At 37.9% G+C, this 25,151-nt stretch overlaps 1 protein-coding gene and 1 long non-coding RNA gene across 13 annotated transcripts in view; one reads left to right on the top strand and one right to left on the bottom strand.

The window, feature by feature from the left end:
* Nucleotides 1–25,151, bottom strand: part of TCF4 (transcription factor 4) — a 354,962-nt gene that overhangs the window by 260,101 nt on the left and 69,710 nt on the right. The gene's annotated exons all lie outside the window — the stretch shown is intronic.
* Nucleotides 8,840–25,151, top strand: part of LOC309610649 — a 64,558-nt gene continuing 48,246 nt past the window's right edge. The window contains exon 1 of the long non-coding RNA XR_014234103.1: nucleotides 8,840–25,151. This exon is cut by the window's right edge and continues 41,204 nt beyond it. This is a non-coding gene — a long non-coding RNA (uncharacterized lncRNA).

The raw sequence follows: 25,151 nt of genomic DNA, 5'->3' as shown, positions 1-25,151 counted from the left end.
GGCCAGGAATCTGCAAATTACACAGAACGCCCAGCATGTTAGGAGGCAGAGGCACCCACCTTGAGAAATGCTGGGGTGTCAGTTTCCAGTATTTTTTTTTCCTTTGGCCGTGCCGTGTGGCATGTGGAAATTCCCTAACCAGGGACTGAACCTGTGCCCGCTGCAGTGGAAGCGTGGAATCTTAACCACTGGACCACCAGGGAGATCCTTGGGGTGTCCTTTAGAGCCAGAGTTTCCCTAATTCCAACTGACCCTTTGACCTAACTGTATTAGTCATCTAGAGCACTGTTTACAAATACATACACCTGGGTACCACCCAGAGGTACTAAATCTGAATCTTCCAGATGGGGCCAAGGAATCTGAACAGTCACCAAGCCTCTCCCCCAAGCCCACCCTTCAACCCTCCCCACAAGATGTTCTGATGGCAGCCAGTGAGTGGCAATCTCCCCTTAAGGTTCTTTGCAAGTCACCTTGCCTACAAGTGTCCACGTGCTGCAATCAAACAGGCGATTAATCATGTTCAGAATCCCAAGTACCAGGCGAATCTCAGGGCGGGTGTTAGCCATCACCCCCAAAGAACAAAGGTGAACCCACAGAGCCCCAAGAACTCCAGAGAACCTAGTGCCATTAATGATTAATGTACTGATGTCAAAGCTCATGAGGAGTGACCATAAAAAACCAACAAACCACCCAACCAAACACAAAAGAACCTTTTGTGAGGGAAAACGGTCTGCCATTTTCCACAAGGCAATCTGCATCCTGAACACAAATAAATCCACCACACAAGAAGACATCATTTTTAAACAGACCTAGAAATACTCAAGGTTTGTTTCAAACACCCCCCCCCAACCCAGGATTCAACAACACTCCATGATGAGAGCCTGTTCTTAAACAATCTGAAACCGCTAACACCTAAGCACATGTGAGATATCAAAACAAAACGTTTCCCCACGTCCCAATCCTGATGCGGTGATGAAAGGCGGCCGGCATCTGATTCAATCAGACCACATTCAAAGCAGGTGGTTCTGAACATTATTTGAGCAAAGCGTGCCAGCTCCTTCCCCAAAGGCAGCAGCGATACCCTCTCATCCACGTGGGTACTTTTTCACGGCACGTGAAAAACCAGAAAGAACTGTTTTGAACCTTCTTGTGTGTGGGTAAAATTTAATCCCTACACTTTCGCTCACAAAGCATCAAGAGCATCTTACTGAGAAAATGTGCCTTAGAAGAGCAGCAAGTACAAGGAAATATCTAGAAATTAAAATGTTCCTGTGCAGAAGACTTGTGAAGTCTTCATATCAAAGCCAGCCAAATTGGGATCTGTGTGAATACTTTGCCTCTCTTTGGGCAAATATGGATTTAGTTCCTTTAGGGCAGGTTCAAGATTATTTTGTTTATATACTATGTACATATATACTGTGTATCTTTTAACAAATTTGACTTCAGCAAAAAAAAAAAAAAAGGCTACAGAGGCGCACGTTTCTGAACGCTTTTCTCTTTCTGTTGAACTGTGGCAGCGGTAATACATTTAATCCTGTTGTGTCTCAGCCTCCTCATCTGTGAAATGGGAATAACAGTATATAGTGTTTGACGGGTTAAATGAGATGATTCGATGCACTATACTTAGCAGAATATCAGGCACATAGAAGTGAATAGTACATGCAAGTTTTTCTAAGTATTATTATTAATATTAAGAACTGTTAACCTGTCTCTCCCCCCAAATAGTTTAGGTACAGTTTGATTTAGAAAGCAGTAAAAAAGAAGCTGAATAATTGTATACAATATGACAATGATTTGCCGTGTCATTCTGCCACATGAATCACCTCGTCAGAGCGGATGGCAAAGCTGCCCTCCGTTTTCTCCGTAAAGCCAGAGAAAGGAACACAGCAATGATCTGGCCCTCCACGTAAGTAGGTACTAAGCAAATTCTTCAATTAAAAAAAAAAAAAAAAAAACTCGTTTGGACCGCACCAGTATTTTGATGAACATCTCCAGCACGACAGAGAAATGTTGTCATAGGGTATAACTGAGAATGCTATTTAGTTGAGAGAGATTAGAAAAGATGTCTCAAAAGTATTAATGGAAATGTTAAGAAAAAGCAAGGAGGGAAAAAAAAGGAAGTCTTTCAAAAGATGATTTTCCATTAAACTTCACTTGATTATGAGGGGAAAAAACCCAGGCTATTAGTCTGCTGTGTTGGTTAATAGTTTTCCTTATTTTAAGAAAACAATGAAAACTAATGAGTTACATCCAGCAGCTTTAAAAAATGAATTACTGTGCATAATTCAGAAGCCCTTACAGCATATGCCTGTATGCAGTCCTTCTTTTAGTCAAGGTTTCAAATTAAGGTTATTATTTACGAGAAAAAGTTGGAGAGACATGAAGAGCTGTAACAATTCCCTCAGACCAGCAGTGAGGGAGAGCAGTTTCGTTCAGAATGAATGGAAGAGAGACTCCAGGCCAAATATTTAAACAGGGGTGCAAAGGATACACACACACAGCAATCTGCACGCACCTGTCACTGCAAAATTCAACACTCACACAATTGAAAGGGCATTTGTGTTCACAAATCAAGTAATTATATTCCTAACTATCCATCTGCATATGCAATTACCCAGTCTGTTGCACAGAAAGGCAGATTTTTGCAGGTGTTTCTTTACCATCTTTCCTTCAAAATCCAGTTGCCCTTTATGTTCCCAAATCTGGGCACATACCAGTCCCTTAATTGAATCTTCGTGGCACTGCGGTGAAGATCAAGTGTTATGTTTGCACATCCCGCGTTCACATACAGAAGATTCTGTAATCTAATCAGGCTCTTGCTCCCTATTACCACTTAACTAATGGTTTAATGGGTTCCGTTTACACCTGGGTGTTAAAGGACATGCTCTGTGCTTCCTAACTTCTTTGATGAGTCTGGCCCTGGGTTTCTCTGACACGTCCTAGTTTTGCTTATGGACTTGAAAATCTCAGAGTTAAAATTCTCAGATGCCAAGTAAAGTTAAATAAACAGCATGTCAAAGTAGAAGACAGAGAAAATGAGCATGTGTGTTTGAGGGCAGTGTCTTTAATCAAAAAGGAAGCTTTGCTGAATTTTGGAATCATTGAAATTCACATTGCAAAGCAGTTTTCTATACTCAGAACTTGTTAAACATTTGTTCCGAATGATGCAAATTGTACTTCTGTGCAGTTGTATCACACGGGAGAAATCGATAACCTCTCAGCTCTGGGGGCACCTAGGAACCAGTTGTCCTTCACATCAATCTCAGACCTAAATTAATCTCAGACCCAGCTTCATAGAACCTGAGAGCCAAATAGGACATCAGGTGGCATCAAGTCCAACGTTGATCATAGAAAGAGGAACCGAGGTCCAAATAAGTGCAGAGAGATCCAATGTCTCAGAATGTGTTTCAAGAATTGTCTCTGGAACCTTCATATATGTGACAGTATTTCTAACTTTCACTTCTTCACTGTTTGAAGTTAATGTTCAGGTTCTGCTACGCACTTTGGCAAATTTCTTAGATTTTCCTGGATGTATGGTTTAAAAAACAAAAAGTCTATTTACAACAGCAGCACTCATTTTCTGTTCCAGGAAAGTGGAATGTTGTAGGGTTAAACTTCATGCTTGCTTTCTTACAGAAGCTTCTAAAATATTTTTATATGTTCTTTTTGACAAATGTTACATACAACCTTTAAAACATTGCTTTTTATCTCTAAATAAGACCCAGATTATCTTCTGCTTGATGTGAATTAAGCAAACATCCTCGCGTTAAAAACAGAATCGAAGGGGGCAGGGGCAGACCACCAAGCCTAGTGCTCAAGCCTTCTGACTTCTTGCCTTCATACCAAGGATGAAACACTACTGGCTCTGAATATATTTTGTTTGCCCTGCACAGGATTCTTGGAGATGCTGGAATGTCAGGTGTGGTGTGCCTGCCCCAGTTGCCAATACCCACCTCTTCCTATTGCCTGCTTCACTCGTTGACATTACCTGCTTGGAGTCCAAAGTCAAGTGCATTTTCAAGGCCCTGCTCTAGACCCAGTAGTTACCACTGTGACCAAACTCTTAAGAGGGTAAGAGAAGGAGACACACACACACACACACACACACATTCTCCTAGGAAATGGACAAAAGCCATGAAATGAAACTAGAACATCTCTGCTGATACACCTACCAATCTCTGAAAGATACAGCTATGGTTTGGTGTTAAAGTATTTGAGTCATTCACGTATTACAAGCAGTATTTCAAAAGAAGAACACTGTTAGCATGAGTAGTACAGCTATCCTAGGAAATTGTCCTAAACAAAGTGAAAGGATTAGTGACCAGTATTTGAAAAACAAGAAAGTAGACACCACCACCAATTTGCAAGGACTGGAAAAAAAAACAAAAACAAAAAAAACACTTTGGGGCTAAGTAAGCATTTCCTAAAGTTGTTTTCTGCAGAATGTTCCACATGGGAGGTATCCCATGAAAAAGGAGTTCTCTGGTCAAAGTAGCTGTATCACCCTCTTGGGTGTTTTACAAAGCATAATGCGGAATGCACTCAAAATAAAATTTCTATTAACATGTCTTGAAACAAGGTTTTAAAAAATGCTGCTCTAAATTATTCTTTCAAAAGGTTCAATAGGAAAAAGGGAGTAATTGACATTTTAAATTACTGTTTTGTAAATTATGAGAAGTATATTAAAAGCTAATCAATGGAATAGAGTATAGACTTTAGCATTTAAGCATCTCCTCCTTGATAATTCTTGAACACAGGAAAATGTGGGAAAATTAATCTATAAATTATTTAATGTATACTATAATTATACTATTAATTAAATTATTATAAATTAGTGTCCATATCCAAAGTTAAATATCCAAAGACCAAAACTCCTTCTATACAAAGAATGTGATAATAATCCAGATGGGAAAACCCCACCCCAATCTTGCCTTCAGTTTCTGTGATCTTTTGTTAAACTGGTTCCTAATCCAATTTTATTTCCCTAAGTCAATGGTCCTGCACCATCCCATCAGGCCAAATATAAACAGCAAAATACATTTCATATATATATTGAAATAGTGTAAGGTGGTGAAACCAAGAAACTTAGACTATTGCAATATATTGAACTTTGCATCAGACTTCATTTTGTAAACGTTTTCCTCATTTTTATGACTCTGCATTCACTCCCTTACATTTAAATATTAAATTATATTCTTGACTTTTCTCGTTAGGATCAACAAGCTGGCTTTTTACTTCTTTGGCCAAAACATAGCAATTTATTTGAAATGTTTATTTATTATATATTTTGTAAACAAAAAAAGATTGGTCAGGAATGTAAGACCAGGCAGAAATAGAAGTAAAAGAGTTTTTGCTAATACCGGCTTGTCTCCAACTAATAAGGTAGCCACGAACTGTACATATATTCCATTTAAGGGGGGAAAAAAAGATACCCTGAACAAAAACTGTGGGATCAGATGGAAGGTGGTTTGGATGCACATAGAGGAAAAATGGCCAGTGAGAATAAAGGGCCTTCTCAGCTAAATACAGTTTTTTGAGATTAGTATTATGATTTAAGTCTACTTCAAAATGGTTTCAGCCTTATTAAAATTACATTAAAACTAGCCCTGATGCATTTGCATTTAAAGGGTGGCCTTACACTGCTTAGCCAGCACTGAATTCAGTCCCCATTGATTTTATAGTATTAGGGCACTACAATCAGAGGCATTTTTCAGGATAAAGGACAATAATACTCTAACAAAAGGGTTTAAGGATACAAGTCATCGGGAACGTGAATAGGAGAACGACATTTATTTGCAGAGAACACAGTCACCTGCAACATGAAAACAACCCAGAGCAGGCTAGACAAGGGAATGATTATTCTACCCATGTGATCCTTACCAGTAGGACCACATTCAGTCCGGAACATTGCACTTTCATAAGAACATAAATCTTGAAAGGAACACAGAGATAATAAATTATTTTTTTGAATTTTAAACTGTCTCAAAGTTATTAACTTTGATCCTTTCAATCCTATATTAAGAGAAAAGAGTGTCTTATTGCAACATCTATAAAGATCTGAAATAGATAATGAAGGCTTCCTTTAAAAAAAAAAATCTATAGAAAGCAACACAGCTCAAAGAAGTGAGTCTTGACTTTCTTTCCAAAAGAAAATAAATGCATTCTTCAGCCTGGTTCTTTAATCATCAAGAGCTCAAACACAGGGCTACTGGTTTTATTATTTTAACCAATTCAAAACCTGTTTGATTCAGACCATTAATTCATTTAAACCAATACATGAGTTGCTTCAGTGTTTTTGCTCCATGTGACTCATCAAAAGCCTACACTAACACAAGAGAATCTAAAACCTGAACCAAAGTCCCCACAGGTTTCCACTCCAAAGAAGGAGAATACAGGAAGGTAATTGAGGTACAAAAGTCTGTAAGTTGGTTCATCACTTATTTCTACTTTGAAATGTAGAATAATTCAATTTTTAACCTGGTCCTAAGCATACAATAAATATGAAAGCACTTTTGTAAGTTCAAAGTGTTACACAAAACTGTTAAGATCATTTAATTACGAGAGAAGTTAAGCAAGGAGAAGATATTATGGGAGCTAATTCTGTTCTACAATATAGTTATTAAAAGGAAAATGTGAATGTAAAAATTCCCAGGCCTCAAACAAATATATTTTTTAAGAAAAATGTCTTCAGCAACAATCAAAATCAGTTGCTAAGATGTCATGCTTTTCATTATTTTCAATATCAACATGATAAATAAGGCAAATACACATTGAAAGGCAAAAATGGAAAATAAATCAGATTAATTTTGTAGAAAACAGCAATGTCAAAAAAATTGTATTCTAGGCAGCAGTTTTTGTAACAGCAAAATAACCCAAACCTAAGAGGAGTAGCTGTTTTACACTGCTCCTTTTATTATGAAAATAAATGTATATTCATAAAAATATATATTGTTGGATTTCTGAAGAGTTCGCATTATTCAGGATCTGTCCGTTACAAGGAGGTGGGTGGTGAGATCTATTATTTCTTTTTAATTCAAGCCGGAATCATCTGAGTTTTTCCCCGAGTTTCTCCTTCTCTGGCTTTGGGCATTCATAGATATCTTCATGTCCTTTCTTTGCTGGTCTTCCTTCTAGGTTTACAACCACAAGCCAACTATATTGTAATACATGCTTTTCGGAGAAATAAAACCCACATTCTGTCAATGTAAAGGGGAGCAACAGAACCACTACAGCCAAAGTCTTTAATGCAAGTCTGAGACGAAAAGTAAATGCTCAGGGTTTTCCTACAGCTAACTCTGTTCATGGCGACCAAGGAAAGAACCTAAATTCAAGCGCTTTATAATTGTTACAAACTGTGCCAAAGTACAGTGTGTTACAATAAATTATGAAGCTTATCTAAATTACAAAAGTAATTAAACTTTCCTCAGATACTCATAATTCTGCCCTCCATAAATTTTCTCTTCATCGCATATTCAATAGCTATGTGTTCCAGTTCAACAACAACAACAAAAAAACTCCTTCCAAGAACAACCATAAAGGAATACAACACATCAAAATTCCAGAAATGCATAAACAATTACTTTCAAGATCTTCAAACCATAGAAAATGTTAATAAAAATATTTATATTAGAAACAACTCTCTTAGAGCTTTTTTTTAGTTTTGTTTTCCTCTTATTATTATAGACATTTGTTTAAACATGAATTTCCTCCTGCACCCCAAGATCTCCTCCTACTACATGAAGCCATAAATCTTTGTTAGCATATTACTGTACAATCTGCTACAATAATAACAAAAATAATGAAAGCAACCCAGTTATATGGTCCTTGCAGTTTGCGACTGAGGCCCAACTTCTTTATGTATTCTCAGTGTATGAAATATATACAGGACCCATCAACTGCTGAAACACAGCCTTCTAGAATGGAATACAGCTGCTGCTCAGAATCCAACTCCACAGGAGCTGTAAAACTATTTTCAAAAATAAATACGTTTAAAATTATTTTTAAAAAAATACAAGGGAGAGTGTGTGTGGCAGGGGTGATACCATTTCCAAGTTTAAATTTAAAGAAAAACCTAAAATGGCATCTTGATGCTCATAAGGACAAAATCTCTTCCCAAAAGGTTCCACCACATTCCCAGGGGGAGCAAATCAGCCGAGCAGGTGGGTAAGTGATGAAGGAAACCCTTGTTCTATTATAAATATCTTCAATAATTAGCCAACATGATGAACAAATTAAGAAGCAGCACACAGGTTGAAGCCCGAATTGGTAAAAAGTTTCCCAGGATTTTTAGTTTGATTTTTGTTTGGGTACCTGGTCTCTCAATCCTAAATCAGGCACTTCTATTTCAGTGTATATTCCCATTTCACGAAAACATTTATTTTATCAACAGAAAAGGAAATGAGCTTGAATAAGATCTATTTATGCAATTACCATATCTAATAGCCAATTATGTGTCCTTACATGAACAGATAAATAATATATGCACATACATTTATCAATCTTGTCTGAGAGGAAAAGAAGAGACAAGAAATTAAAAGAAGAGCAAACTATTATATACGGCATGCAGTTTTCATTACTCCGTATTTGCATAAGGGAATGCAATATTTGTCTTCAATAAAGCTACAAATTACAAACATTTGCCTTAGATTTTTTTTGAAACCAAACTAAAATATACAAGATATTAACTATATCATTCAACCTGGCAGTTATACCTGTCATAACTATTTACCTTATTTCCCTTGTTTTGTAAAAGAAAAGTAGGGAAAATGTTCAAGTTAATATAATGCTATTAAAATATCAATTATTTTAACACTAAATTAAAATTTTTTTTTGATAAATTAAAATTTTTTAAAAAAGAATACCACACAAGATGGGGTGGGGGGTGGATACTGAGAAGTTAATGTGAGAATAGGATCAAGATGTGTTACACTTCTAAAGTATCCAGGAACTAAAGCTACAGGAAACTGGAAGAGGAAAAAAAAAAACTCTGACATCCACATGAATACCAAATTAATTCATTATGATCAGTGCTACTACAATGAACACAAAATTAATTCATCACAGTGGAATACACAAAGCACTACCCACTTGTTATACCTACTGGCAAAAAATAATAGGACGATTATCCTCCACCAGGGTGACACACGTGGCCATAGGCACTGCCAGCACGTCAGTCACACAAAAGTATTGCCTTCCCTGGGGGTCTACCAAGGTATTTCTGCAAGGAGGCTCTTTATCAATCATGGCAAATAAAGCAAAAGATGGAAAGACCTAAATTACCCATGGTTCTCTTGACCCCAGTTGCTCCCAACCAGAGCTGGGACTGGGGTGAGGCAAGTGAAGCACCTCACCACGTTATCTGAGGAGACACTCACGCTTAGGGTCCTGCAAGTGTTGACCTTCCGCTTGCATGACCTTGACAGTGAGCCTTCCACCCCTACACAGGCTTCAAGCTTAGACTCTAAAGCATGACCATCTCCCATAACTGGGAGTCCAGGGCTCCTGCTACCCAGTGTAGACCAGACAGAGTCCTAACTCCTGCCAGTATGATGGCCAAAGTCTCTAAGGAAACTTCTCCGGACCTCAAGTGTCCCCAGAAATCCTTACATATACTTATAAGCACTAGAGCAGCCAGCAGGAGCCTGGGATCTACCACAGGACTTGGCCACAACATATGTAAAAACCAGGAAGACTTAGTGCATCTCCCTCTGATGTCCACTCTGCGGTAAAGGGGAGCGGATGCTGGCTTTTCTTCTTCCACACAGTGAGAGATGCCCTGGTACCCAAGACCTCCGGGGCTCAGTCTACTTTCACTTCTGTCACCAACTTAGGACCTGACTGGTGTTTAAAGGGTGTCTTTCTTCAGTAACTTCAAGGGGATTTAGCATGTGGAAGGTTCCATGTAAGATGGAGGAGAACATCTTCCTACAGATGATGAGTTTCTCCTTCACAATGAGCAATGTGAAGCAATGGACCTTTTCCCTTCCGTTTGTATAGACCCCCTCGAAGATCAAGGAAGACTGAAATACCTTTGGGCAGCTGGGAAGTCTAGTTCTCATGTACCAGTTTGCAAGATTATTCTCCCTCCTTCCCTTGAAATGGGGGAAGCGTTTTTCTTCATCTTCAATTATGGGCTGATCTTAGACCTTTTACAGAACAGGTCCAAGATATACTGGTATTAATCAATGTAATAAAAGGCTCCAACTTAAAGTCACAGCCTGCTAAAGAAGAAATCTGTTTATTCAGAATTTTTCTTGGTGCATAGGGGGACTCAATAGAATGGACACTCTTTCCTTTGCTAAACTGCTATCCTGCTCTTCTTCCTTCTTCCTTAGCCTTTCATGGGGTGCTTACGTTATACCAACACATCTGCACATCCCAGATGTGGTACTCACGCAGGAAGAAGTAGGAATCCGACACAACGTGAGAGCAAAACGTTTTAGTCCCACCCGAGAACAGGGTACCAATAAATGATGAAAGCCTTACTAGAGATAAAAGGTTTAAGTTGTGTGTGTATGGCTGGTGCGAGGGTTGCAGAGAGAGCAGTTTTAGCACAGGGTAAAGCACCTCGTAAAAGAAAACTAGAAAGGTCTTTTTCAGCTATCCCTAGCTCTGTCTGTTTATATGGGACAGAACTTCTTCAACTTGACTCTGTATTAGAATCACCTGGGGAGGTTTTCAAGCTCCCCAGTTTAATAGGGGGTGGAGTCAAGCACCAGCATTTTCCCAGGTCCCTGGGTGACCGTAATGTACAGCCAGGCCTGCAAACCATTGACAGGGAGGCCAGATGGCCACAGATCAGGTACATGGGGAAAGGGAGTTTTACTCTGAGGGGACACAAATCAGTGAGGGGTTCTCAAGGCTTGGCTGGCTATAAGAATCCCATGGGGACCTTTTATTGAAATACAGACTCCCAGGCCCTACCCCAAACCTTCTGAATCAGAATCCCAAGAAATGAGGTTTCAGAATGTTCTGTGCATGAAAAAAAAAAAAAGAAAAATCTTCAAGTACATTTTGACTGTCAACGGAAGCTGAGAACCACTGGCCTGGACAAACCTCAGAAGTTCTTAGCCCAGACTTGGTTGGTTTCCAACGTAACGCTTCATGTTTAGACAGGTAACATTAGCCTGCCAGGGAACTAGGAATGGCAGGGGGAAAGGGTGGAGGAGGGGAGCAGTATTTAAGAAAAAAATAAAGAGAAAAGAAATTTAAGTGTCTTCCAAGCACCCACAAGTCTGCTTCTTAAAAGTGCTGATAATGAGCAAAAAGACCAATGAAACTAAATTTTGTACCAGTTCATTTCAGCACATCCTGTTTATACGACTATTTAATGAGTCATTCAGCCAGGATGATTTTCTGTCTGAATATGTTAATTGCCATTTTTTTCATAGCTCTCTATTAACAGTACAGATAAAATAGGCATGCTCATGATTTGAAGCCCTATCAGCCACTTACCCTCAAAGAAGCGGGCAATAGGAGTAAATAAGGGGGAGATTTTTTTTTTAGTGTTAAAAAGAATTAGTGTTTAATTCTTTTAACATATATTGGCATGTGGGACCCCACTTCAATTCAAAAGCATATGTTAGAGTTAGCATTAAAGTGAAAATGAAATGAGGTGGTTATCTCCCATATGCCACTGGCTTCTTTCTTCATATCACAAAGAACTGGCTCAAATAACAGGACACCAATGTGAAGCCTCTTGCCAGTAACTTCCCCCACTTTTAGGAGGTAAGTATAAATATTTGGGAAAAGGCAAGAGAGAGAGAGAAATGGGGAACTTCTGACTCACGGTGTTATTCGTTCAAGACCAGCTCACAAACAAGTTAAGTACAAATCAATGCAGAATGATTATCATCGTTAAGCAAGAAGCCTGGACAATCCAGGAAATGGGTAGAAGGTCTAGTTAATATTTTTTGGATTATATTTAATGAATGATTAAGAGAATTCACTTTTATATTGCATTTATCCCCAAAGGAAGCAGAATTTACAAATGTAAATTCAGAAACAACGTCAATGCTAGAAGTGAAGTAAAAACCATCAGTAAAAAAAAAAGTCATATTTTTATTCCCATCGTTACTTAATGAATCAAACCACTCTTAATATTCATTTAGCATTTATGCAGTTTCCAGTGCCTTAATTTTCATTTTAAGCATTTACTTTAAACAAATTACATACCATTATACTGCATTTGGAAGGAAAAAAAAAAAACCCACACAATAAACCTTAAGGCTATGATGACATATTTTGCCCTGAACTGCTTTGTTAACAAATATTAAATGGTCAAATGAATAGCATTCTCCGTGGCTTTTCGGCATCTAACATTTTTCATAAATGAAAATAAAGCAACCAAAAAGATGAAACTCCAGTGGCAAAGGTTTATTGGTCTTTGTACCTCATTAAAGGGACTGAATAAATCACATTTGTTCTTCTGAGTAGCAACTAACACTGCTGAAAAGCACAGGTTGGGTTGTGAAAGAGACATATATGGCCTAAAGGGAACACATTAGACTGTGGTGAAATAAACTGAGGAAACAGTTCGCAGAGTGAAAACCTCTTGAAAGGAAGCATCATCTTTGGGAGAGAAAAAAAAAATCTTCGCTGAGGAAAACAGCTGGAAACAGGAAGCTTTGGGGCTTTCATCCTGCCGGTTTTGATTCTACCGCATCCCCGTATCATGAAAAGGAAAAGAGACCAACTTCAGCTCTGCCTCCTTTCAACAGACAGAGGAAAAGGCTTTGTGGATTGTGAGCAATCCCACCCGGAAGATGCCCTCCCTGATCATACAAACACTAACAACGAAGTGGAAAAAGAGAACCGGCCATAGACAAGTAGCAACTCAAAAATAGTGTTCTATAGCTTTTACAAGGAAAGGAGAATATTCGTTATAACTTAATTGTTTCGCTCTGCAAATGTCAGATTAATTTGAAATCCCCTATGTGAAAAAAACTAACCAAAAGAGATATACTAATTATGATAAGTTTTCTTTTCTCTATACCTTTTTTTTCTCCTTTTTTTCTCATTATGGAGAAAGGAGCTAGATGTTATATCTTTCACCAGGATCCTCCTCCAACACCTTATGTCCTTAAATTTAAAGTCATTGAATACTAGTTTGCACTATTTTTAGATATCTAAAGTCCTTAGACTTATCTATTGGGGATCTCATATAGATTTTTCCCCCACTGGTACCTTGAAATATTTTTATTGAGTTTATCATGACATTTAAAGAACAACATAGCATAGTAAAAAAAAAGCTCAGATTAGAAATTTAGATCATCCTTGGTAACCAGAAAAAGCAGCAGCTCAATGAACAGACCATACAAACCTAATACACCCAACTCACAGTCTACTCTTTTGTTGCTATTTTGGGATGCCTTTTAAAGCCGGGATCACAAAGCCACATCATACAGGGGAATGTAAACATAAACTTTTGACTTTGAAAACTGCAACCAATGGCATTATAATAGTATGTGTATGACATCTCAAATTTTTCACAAAGATGACACAATTCGCATACAATTTCAAGAAAGGAATTTACATGCAAGTTACATGCAAGTTAAGGAATTAACTGATTCTTTTTTCTAAAGCTATTTCTTAATAGACAGGAAAATGGCAAAACGAAAGAGGTTTCACGTAGGATATACAAAATGAATATTAACTTCCTCTCAATAGACAGCTTGAAAGAAGGCATCTTCAGATATTCAACCTTAAAGTGGAATGCTTTGATTCCATGGTAACATTCCAATTCCTAAAAAATGTCTACTGTTGACACTTGGTATGTGCCAACTCCTGACCAATAGATATTAATTACCTTTGATTTATCCTTATTCATTCTGAATGTCTCTTATTTGAACTACTTTAGTTACTAGTGAAGCACAGTATAACTTTGAGAATCCTCATGTCAGGTGATCCTAACCTGCTATGCCTCTAAAATTAGTGATCCTCACCGACAGAAGAAAATAATTTAGTTATTTGTGTCAAATTTTGAAGGTCCATTTCCTAGTCAGACAAAATACAATGGATGTCGAAACCAGAAAATTTTTACTGTCATGCATTGCTGGAAATTCCAAGTTAGAAAGACATGAATTGTCTGCATTTTCGGTATTTTTGGCATCATCAACTTCATCATCTTCATCATCACCACCAACCCTCTTCTTACTTGTCAACAGAACTTTCACATATTATCTCACCCATTTTCAAAAGCAGCCTAAGAGGAAGGCAGAGCAGGCATTCTCCTCCTTCTAGGATAGGTGAGTAAATGGAGCCCAAAGAGGGTAACTGTCCCAAGGTCACAGAGATATTAGCAATAGTGTCCAGATCTCTGGCGGAGCACCTGTGGGTCTCCAGGAATAAGAATCTAACCCTGATTCATAACCTCCACCAACACCTAGAAAGTAACCAGCACAAGTAAACACTACTGTCACATCAAATGACAGAATTCTAGTTATATTCTAGCACATTCCTGGGAAACTGAGTTAGGCAATAACAGTAGTAAGGCCCTGTAGACTTACAACATAACAGCAGGGAGCAGAGAATGACAGAGGCAACTCGGCTTTGAAATCTTCTTAATTCTCCTAATGCAGTCTCCTCCTCTGCTCTTCTGAATATGTGTTCATTCCAGACCACTGACGAGGAGGTATGACCAACTACGAGGTAGCAGGGCCACTGTCAAGAATATAAGTTTGAATCCACAAAGGCTGCTCCCATGAAGTCCATTAAAAAGGTAAGAAACGCAGACATGGGAGAAAAGGCACCTCCCATCTGTTGAGCATATAGGGGGACAAAACCTTTTCCAAGCTTACCTCTTTGAATCCTTACAACTATGTGAAGGTAGAAACTGAGCGTCAGGAAGAAATTATTAGTTTTGCCCAAGGTTCCACAAACGAGTGATCGATCAAAGAGCTGAAATTGATGGCCAGTCGAAATACAGAGTACATGCATTTTTACCAATTCATTTAGATTCCCTTAAAGAACAGTAATACAAGCTAGGATTTTTTTTTTTAATTCCATAAGAGAAATTCAGAAAAAGTGTTAATGCATTCAAAAGGACTGATTACTTCTCTATACAAAGAGTGGTAGTTACTGATAGCTTTTACGGCAGCAGGCTCTCTTCGGAAAAGAAATGCTAATAATATTTGAGTAAAAACAACCAAACGTTTTAATCTCTAGTTATGATACACAGATAAGTGTAAACACTATGTTTCTTGAATGCTTTAGAGAAAATGATTATATTATAAACAATTTAATCTTTTTCTTATAATTTTAATCCATCTCGGCTTTGATTCAGAAACACATTAGATGAGGCAGATCACTCTACCCCCCAAAACAGGTATTAATACCAAAAATAAATGGTCAAAAGTTACCAACTTCTAGTTATAAGATAAATACTGGGAATGCAATGTACAGCATGGTAATTATATTAATGACACTGTACTGTATATTTAAAAGTTGTTAGGAAAGTAGAGCTTAAAAGTTCTCAACACACGAAAAAAAATTTGTAATGATGTGAAATGATGGATGTTAACTAAATTTACTGTGGTGATCATTTCACAAAACACAAGTATCAAATCATTATGTTGTACACCTAAAACAAACACAATAGTATATGTCAATTATATTTGAATAAAAATATAATAACATAATATAAACTAATTTATAGAGATTTAATGCCGTTCAATTTGCAGTCCCATTTTGGGGGGGGGGGGGCTGCGTTGGGTCTTCGTTGCTGCGCGTGGGCTTTCTCTAGTTGTGGCGAGTGGGGGCTACTCTTCATTGTGGTGTGCGGGCTTCTCATTGCGGTGGCTTCTCTTGTTGCGGAGCACGGGCTCTAGGAGCGCAGGCTACAGTAGTTGTGGCTCGCGGGCTCTAGAGCGCAGGCTCAGTAGTTGTGGCGCACGGGCTTAGCTGCCCCACTGCATGTGGGATCTTCCTGGACCAGGGCTCGAACCCGTGTCCCCGGCATTGGCAGGCAGACTCTCAACCACTGCGCCAACAGGGAAGCCCTGCAGTCCCATTTTTTGAGGCAACTAAAGTTACTGTTGTTATTTAATTTGGATATATTTATCATTTCATTACTAAAATAATACAAGTACATTAAAGAAAATGTATAAAATAAAATATTTTAAAAAGAGAAACATAATAGACGAGGCAAATCACTGTACTGTCAAACACTGGTATCAATACCAAAAATAAATGAAAGCACACAAAAAATAAACTGACAGAGCTATACTATTCCCACCCATGTGTCCTCACTGCCCCAGTATGCAGCTACCCTATATACTATATACCCTATAGACGTGCAGCGTGCCCTCCTAGCCTCTGATTTGTTCTACTGACAAAATGAACTGCAACTTTAAAAACCAAGCAAAGTATTAAAACAAAATAGACATGCTCTCCCATATTTGGCAGGAAACCCCTAATTCAAATCTTCCAAGCCTCTCCCAAGAACAAGCAATTACAAGGTGAAGAAAGGCAATGGCTTTAAAACAACATGCTAATCCTAATATTAGTACCTTGAAAAAGGAAAACTGCCAAGATGTTGGAATAATGCCCAGTTATCCATCTTACCTACAGCAATAAAACTGTCCTATAAATGTGAACAAGACAGTTAGGATACATTTTGGAGTTCAGTTATTGGCATTTTTTCCCACCTCCCTGTTCCCTCGGAGGACAAGCCTGACCCTACGGAGGCAAAACACAGCAGATGGTAACCCAGCCCGGTAACAAGAGCACTTAGTCAATCCAAATAATTCACACAAAAATGGAGCAAGATGTTCAATGATTTATGGCCCCAATTTCACTAGATAATTATGGAATCTTACTCTCCTACAAAGACACCTTTTCACTGTAATATGCTAGACAGCTAAAGTGTCTAAAAACAACATATTATTAACAATAAAATAGTAATTACTATATAATTATTAATAATACAATGATAATTATCATTATAGCTAACACTTGTGCCAAGCACTCTTTAACTGAAGTACAGTTGATTTACAATGTTGTATTCGTTTCTGATGTACAGCAAAGTGATTCAGTTAATATATATATATTTCTTTTTCAGATTCTTTTCCACTATAGGGTATTACAAGATATTGAATATAGTTCCCTGTGCTCTACAGTAGGTCCTTGTTGTTTACCTATTTTATATATAGTAGTTGTGTATCTGTTAATCCCAAACTCCTAATTTATCCCTCCCTCCTCTTTCCCCTTTGGTAACCCTAAATTTGTTTTCTATGTCTGGTCTATTTCTGTTTTGTAAATAAGTTCATTTGTATCATTTTTTTGATTCCACATACAAGCGATATCACATGATATTCGTCTTTTTGTCTGACTTACTTCACTTAGGATGACAGTCTCTAGGTCCATCCATGTTTCTGCAAATGGCATTATTTCATTTTTTATGGCTGAGTAATATTCCACTGTGTATGTATACCACATCTTCTCTATCCATTCATCTGTTGATGGACATTTAGGTTGCTTCCATGTCTTGTGCCAGGCACTCTTGTAAGTAATTTACAAGAAATAACTTCTTTGATCCTCGCAACAATACTATAAAAATTATTACCCATTTTCTCAGGCAACTGAGAAATGGAGACTACAACAAGGAACCATGATGTGAAGAATGAAGTTTCAGATCCAGGATATAGAGATCTGGTCCATGTGCTTAGTCACAACAGTGGTATGAGAGCAGGATTAGTCTAAAGGTTATTGCAAAAATCAAAAATAAAATGCCTTTACACTGAAAGATGATTAGGCCTAGATTCCGCTGGCCTGAGTTCTAGACCTGGCTATTTAAGAACTAAGTTCCATAGAGACACTTCTTTGAGCAACAGGGCTTTTCATCTGTGAAACAAAAGAATGACGAGAAGCTGGAAAGCTTGGTCTTCCAGTTTTAAAGATTTCAGATTCTGAAGAGAAATCCTTAAACCTCAGTTATACTTAAAGACCAGATCATTTTTTTATCATTGTTCCAGATCTAGAAATACTGATCACCGACAGTGGAAATCAAACAGTAGAAGTTTTCTCTCTGGTTCAATGACCCTCAACCCACGTGACTCTGTTGTAACACAGCACTTCCTCTCTCTGCTGAGAGGATTAGGCTACTTTCTAATAAGCGTAACTCGAGCAAACCAAGGAGGGGCTGTGGCTACAATTTCCCATACCCAGGTAAAATCAGACATTTGGGATAAAAAAAGAATATTCAGGAATCCTCTGATCAGCTTTCTGATTCTAAAACCACTTTTTTCTTTCTACAAGATAAAGCCAAGTGGAAAAACATCAGCTATACTTACGCACACATTATAATGCTCCCCACCACATACATACACACACACACACACACACCCCAAAAAGATATTTCCACAAGCATGCATGCACTCATTCACTTCAACACAATTATTCTACATAATTATCTTTTCTTTTTTTCCTTACCAAAGAGTTAGGTACTTTTTCTATGCAGTGTAGTTGCAAGTTAATAGGCAACTGCACATGTGGAAGTAAAGAAGGGAGCATCTTTATACCTTCCAGGCAACAGCAATGGTGGCAACCACAGAGGTAACCACTGAATTCTAGCCTAGGCAGAAATCCTGGTGGATGGGGGTGGAGGGGGAGGGAGATGTGGGGTGTACTGTCTGTGTTGAGGGTAACCTATCCAGTAACTGCGCTCAAGGGTTAGTGATAATGACCCTTGAGGGATGACCCTCTCCATCCCCTAAAAATTATCTAGGCTGAGCTCACCCTACTGATGGAGGAACTGACCCACATGACTCAGAAATGACTAAAACACAGAGAAAACACTGATGCAAACTTGTGGCCCAGAAAGTTCCATCCTCAAGTTGATGCTCACCTGGAGCAAAAGACCCGTGGAGGTCAGAGGGGGCCTCCTGGGCAGAGGAGCAGTGGCAGTGGGATGAGGTGTGTGGAGGACTTTACCCCCAACACACAATACACCCCCAAACCTTCTCCCATCCCGCCAACAAAATGCCTTGCAATCCCCTCATTATTTGACACGTGCAACTGCAAGCTCATTTAAAGTGAAACTAAAAGCATCTGTAGAAAAATGCGCTCCTTCAAATTGATCTGTAACACAGTCAAGGTCAAGTCAGCAGGCTTACTAAGCAAACTGTACCTCTGAGCCATCCCCCCACTCTTGCAACGAGACTGCCATTCCTAAATCTTCCTAGTTAGAGCAATTCCACTACCACCACTTCTGAGAATGATTTCTGAAAGACAATATTTTGCTGGATTTTCAAATGTAAGTATTATTTCCAATGATAACTGAGTAACTGCCCCCTTATATCTTTCCTCTCTAAAACTAATAGTGCTAAGAGCTTGAAAATACTTGCTGAGCAGTTACTATGAGCTAAACACTGCTCTAAATGCTTCAGATGTATGAACTCATCTCATTCTCATAACCTGATGAAGTAGGTACTTATATTATCCTTATTTTACAGAGAAATTATGTAACTGTTTTTCCATGTTACAGGAAGCAAGTAAAAGAGCTGAGATTTAAAGCTAGAGTCCATGCTGAAAAGCCCACCCTTCCCAGCTTACACTGACTTGCTCTTTCATTCTAAAATACCAGAAATTGCATTTCTCCAAAGAAGATATACAGATTGACAACAAACACATGAAAGGATGCTCAACATCACTAATCATTAGAGAAATGCACATCAAAACTACAATGAGGTATCACCTCACACTGGTCAGAATGGCCAACATCAAAAAATCTACAAACAATAAATGCTGGAGAGGGTGTGGAGAAAAGGGAACCCTCTTGCACTGTTGGTGGGAATGTAAATTGATACAGCCACTATGGAGAACAGTATGGAGGCTCCTTAAAAAACTAAAACTAGAACTACCATACGACCCAGCAATCCCACTACTGGGCATATACCCTGAGAAAACCATAATTCAAAAAGAGTCATGTACCAAAATGTTCACTGTAGCTCTATTTACAATAGCCAGGACATGGAAGCAACCTAAGTGTCCATCGACAGATGAATGGATAAAGAAGATGTGGCACATATATACAATGAAATATTTCTCAGCCATAAAAAGAAATGAAATTGAGTTATTTGTAGTGAGGAGGATGGACCTAGAGTCTGTCATACACAGTGAAGTAAGTCAGAAAGAGAAAAACAAATACCATATGCTAACACATATATATGGAATCTAAAAAAAAAAAAAATCGTTCTGAAGAACCTAGGGGCAGGCAAATACCGTATGCTAACACATGTATATGGAATCTAAAAAAAAAAAAAAAAAAAAAAAAGTGGTTCTGAAGAACCTAGGGGCAGGACAGGAATAAAGACACAGACGTAGAGAATGGACTTGAGGACATGGGGAGGGGGAAGGGTAAGCTGGGACGAAGCGAGAGAGTGGCATGGACATATATACACTACCAAATGTAAAATAGATAGCTAGTGGGAAGCAGCCGCATAGCACAGGGAAATCAGCTCGGTGCTTTGTGTCCACCTAGAGGGGTGGGATAGGGAGGGTGGGAGGGAGACGCAAGAGGGAGGAGATATGGGGATATATGTACACATATAGCCAATTCACTTTGTTATACAGCAGAAACTAACACACCATTGTAAAGCAATTATACCCCAATAAAGATGTTTAAAAAAAAAAAAACACTACATCCATTAAAAAAATAGAATAAAATAAAATACCAGAAATCTGTACAAGAAACACTGCTGCTGTGTGTACCCTTTTATTCCTGGGAACACTTAATAACAAATGGCAAATAACAAAATTGCAGTGCATACTAGGTGCAACAAAAACCTTCATTTCATAATCCCTATCAGAGATTTGCTTACTTTTACTTATTTTTTTTAACATCTTTATTGCAGTATAATTGCTTTACAATGGTGTGTTAGTTTCTGCTGTATAACAAAGTGAATCAGCTATACATATACATACATCATGCTTACTTTTTAAAAAACAATGTGCTGACTTTAAAAAAATCGAAACAAAATTTAAATTGCATTTTGATTAACTGTTAAAACAGATGGTCTGAAATAAAAGTTAGAGTAAATATTCTCTCAAAAATTGTAGGAAGACTCTGTATGTTATTAAATCTTCATATATTTTAAACATTTAAACTACTCCATTTCTGAGTTTGGTTAAGTTGCTGACCTTGAATATTTCACACCAAAAATTATACTTGAAATTAAAATATACATCTATATGTGTCTTATTTCTACAAGTACTCAAGTACCATTAAGAACTGTCTGTCAGCTACATGGAAAAGAATGAAATTAGAACACTCCCTAACACCATACACAAAAATAAACTCAAAATGGATTAAAGACCTAAATGTAAGGCCAGACACTATAAAACTCTTAGAGGAAAACATAGGCAGAACACTCTATAACATAAATCACAGCAAGATCCTTTTTTCAGCCACCTCCTAGAGAAATGGAAATAAAAACAAAAATAAACAAATGGGACCTAATGAAACTTAGAACCTTTTGAACAGCAAAGAAAACCATAAACAAGACGAAAAGACAACCCTCAGAATGGGAGAAAGTATTTGCAAATGAAGCAACTGACAAAGGATTAATCTCCAAAATATACAAGCAGCTCATGCAGCTCAATATCAAAAAAACAAACAACCCAATCCAAAAATGGGCAGAAGACCTAAATAGACGTTTCTCCAAAGAAGAAATACAGATTGCCAACAAACACATGAAAGGATGCTCAACATCACTAATCATTAGAGAAATGCAAATCAAAACTACAATGAGGTATCACCAGTCAGAATGGCCACCAGTCTCACACCAGTCAGAATGGCCAACATCAAAAAATCTACAAACAACAAATGCTGGAGGGGGTGTGAGAAAAGGGAACCCTCTTGCACTGTTGGTGGGAATGTAAATTGATACAGCCACTACGGAGAACAGTATGCAGGTTCCTTAAAAATCTAAAAATAGAACTACCAGATAACCCAGCAATCCCACTACTGGGCATATATCCTGAGAAAATATAATTCAAAAAGAGTCATGTACCACAATGTTCATTGCAGCTCTATTTACAACAGCCAGGACATGGAAGCAACCTAAGTGTCCATCGACAGATGAACGGATAAAGAAGATGTGGCACATATATACAATGGAATATTTCTCAGCCATAAAAAGAAACGAAATTGAGTTATCTGTAGTGAGGTGGATGGACCTAGAGTCTGTCATACAGAGGGAAGTAAGTCAGAAAGAGAAAAACAAATACCGTATGCTAACACATATATATGGAATCTAAGAAAAAAAAAATGGTTCTGAAGAACCTAGGGGCAGGACAGGAATAAAGACGCAGATGTAGAGAATGGACTTGAGGACACAGGGAGGGAGAAGGGGAAGCTGGGACGAAGTGAGAGAGTGGCAGGGACATACATACACTACCAAACGTAAAATAGATAGCTAGTGGGAAGCAACTGCATAGCACAGGGAGATCAGCTCCGTGCTTTGTGACCACCTAGAGGGGTGGGATAGGGAGGGTGGGAGGGAGGGAGGGAGATGCAAGAGGGAGGAGATATGGGGATATATGTATATGTATAGCTGATTCACTTTGTTATACAGCAGAAACTAACACACCATTGTAAAGCAATCATACTGCAATAAAGATGTTAAAAAAAAAAAAAGAATTGTCTGTCAACTTACTATCCCCATGGATTACGGATTTCCTAAAGCAACATTACACATAGGGCAGGTTTTTAAATCATATAACTGCAGGACTAAGACATCCGAAGCCTTGATATTATCTAAGTTATTCTCTGCTAAAACTATAGTTATCTAGAAGCAAGCAAGTGCAGCAACAAAAAACATACAAGTGTTACACACACACACCCAGTCCAAATGCTGTTCCTACAACTTATTTTTTCAGCCTTAATCCACTGTGTAGAAAACTACTCAGACAATATTTGATATCCCCTGCCAGAAGAGTGTGTGAAAGAAGCCCTCAGAGTTATAAACCAAACTGAGGTCCTTCTAGAAAACTGGAGAGTTGAGGGAATGAGCACCTCTTAAAAATAGTTTAAAGGCAACTCAGGTCATCAGGGGCAAAATCTCTCATGGCTTAATGTGACGTCCAAAATTATTGCCCCCAAATCCTCAGCCCCTTTGCACTAGAACGATAGAGGGTTACCTCTAAGTTAACATCATTCCTCAAAATCCTGACTCAGAAGTACCTCTAGACCCTTAAATATCATGCAAACCTGTCTCCCATAGGAATTCCTTTGAACCAGACATTCCTGGGGGTTTGAGCCAAAATAAAAGGAAAAGGGGGGTGACAAAATCATGGGAAGTTAAAAATGTTAGGACTCTTGCCAGGGAAATTCCTTTGGTGATCAGTCCCTGTATCTTTACCCAGAAACATAACTTTGAAGGGTATGAAATAATACTTTTCTTTGGAATTTTTCATACAATAAAATGACTTGGGGAAAAAATTACCTAAAGCAATCAAGCAGTCTAAGGAATAACCAAGAGAAATGAAAGCAAAACCAGACTTTAACCAACATTAACCTTCCACTTTCTCACAGTATTTTTCCCTTTCATGTTTATCTTCTTTAAATTTCTACTAAACAAAAGTGTCCTCTTGATGCAGTGTCACTCAGTGAATAAGACCGACAGTTACCACATCTTCTGACTCAGAGTTAAGAGTACAAATTCATAACCTAAAGCTCCAGATATAGCCCTCAGCTTGCCCCTCAGACTGAGTCACAGCCGAAGACCAAAGAAGATTTCCATTCCGGTATTTCTTTGTCTAGAGAGTTATGACACTCTTAGGCATTTTGATAGATGCAACAACAAAAAAAGTTAGAGCTTAAAAAAGCAGAAATGTTTATAATATTTTCCATTACTTTCTCATATATAGGTGTACAGTGACGGAAATTTTTAAAACATTTCAAAGCATTACATGAATTCATTATTCTAAACCAGGCACTTCATACTGGAAGTCTTCCTAACTGGTCTCAGACATAAATGTCCAGGGATTCAACTTCTAAGAGGATTCAGAAGTCGATAGATCAAACTTCTTAATCAAAAACTAGGCTTTCGACATACAAATTACATAAATATTTACCTCCCTTTTCCTCTACCATAGGAATAAGAAGTAATAAATTCCCCCAGCGTATCTGGTGAGTAAAACTCTAAAATACAACTTTGAAAATTCCTGAACTGAGATCTCCATGTAAAGGGCCTGTCTTTTAAGGAGACTTCTCTGTTCCTCTTCTTTGCTAAGTGGAAACAGAGCATGAGTTGATGATGATGGCAGATTTTCATTCATTTGTATATATCAGTCAATAGAAGGGGAAATGATATTGGCTGTGTGTTTATAAGCTACATTAGAAATCTGAACAATAGCAGACCTTTACTGAAACAAAAATAAAATATGAGTCAACAAGATCCTTGCCAAACAGAGGTCTCAGGACAGCCTTGTTCAGTCTTCTGGGAATCCCACTCCAATAAGCACAATAAAAGCAGGACGTGCCTCATTTCCTTCAACCGCTCAACATGCCTCTCTTGGAGATGTTTGTAAATTTCCTTCCTCTACGCATCAACCTGGCAAACTGTCGTCATTTCTTTGGGGTAATAATATCCTGTTGATGTCTGGGTAGATCTGTTTTTGAGTGTTTCTCCACACAACACACATACTTCGAATATTATTTTTCAACACAAAGCAGTAAATTGTTTTTCAACATATTTGAACTTAGTTCAGCAAGGTATGATTTGATTAGAAGTAACGAAGGGCAGGGGGCTTTAATAAAATGTTAGTTTTACTTTTGCATTTACAACCTAGATTTAGGTAAGAAAGTAACTCCAACAGTAAAAAGCATTCTCCACTTTTTTCTGAAACTGAAAATATTTACCTACGCTAGCTTATTAATGTAAATGTTTTCATTCAGTGCCTATGCTGGAGTTTGGAAATTTCACACAGCAAAAGAGCAGGCTTACCACTAAAAAACTCACTTATGAAAACGGCAACTTTTATTTCATTGTATATACAAATTGCACTAAGCACTTTAAAAACAGAGTTCCAAACTCATTCCAGAAGAAGGTTAAATACACTATAAATTCAGTCAAATACGAGTGCTTTAAAATGTTTACCTAAATGAATGATTTTTTTCAAAACAAAAATATATTTAGACCTGAGAGTAT

Source organism: Balaenoptera borealis, assembly GCF_965194805.1.
Source record: "Balaenoptera borealis genome assembly, chromosome: 14".
In the NCBI taxonomy this organism is placed as follows: Eukaryota; Metazoa; Chordata; class Mammalia; order Artiodactyla; family Balaenopteridae; genus Balaenoptera; species Balaenoptera borealis.
Note: the sequence above shows the minus strand (reverse complement) of the source record. Positions and strands in the feature narration are given on the sequence as shown.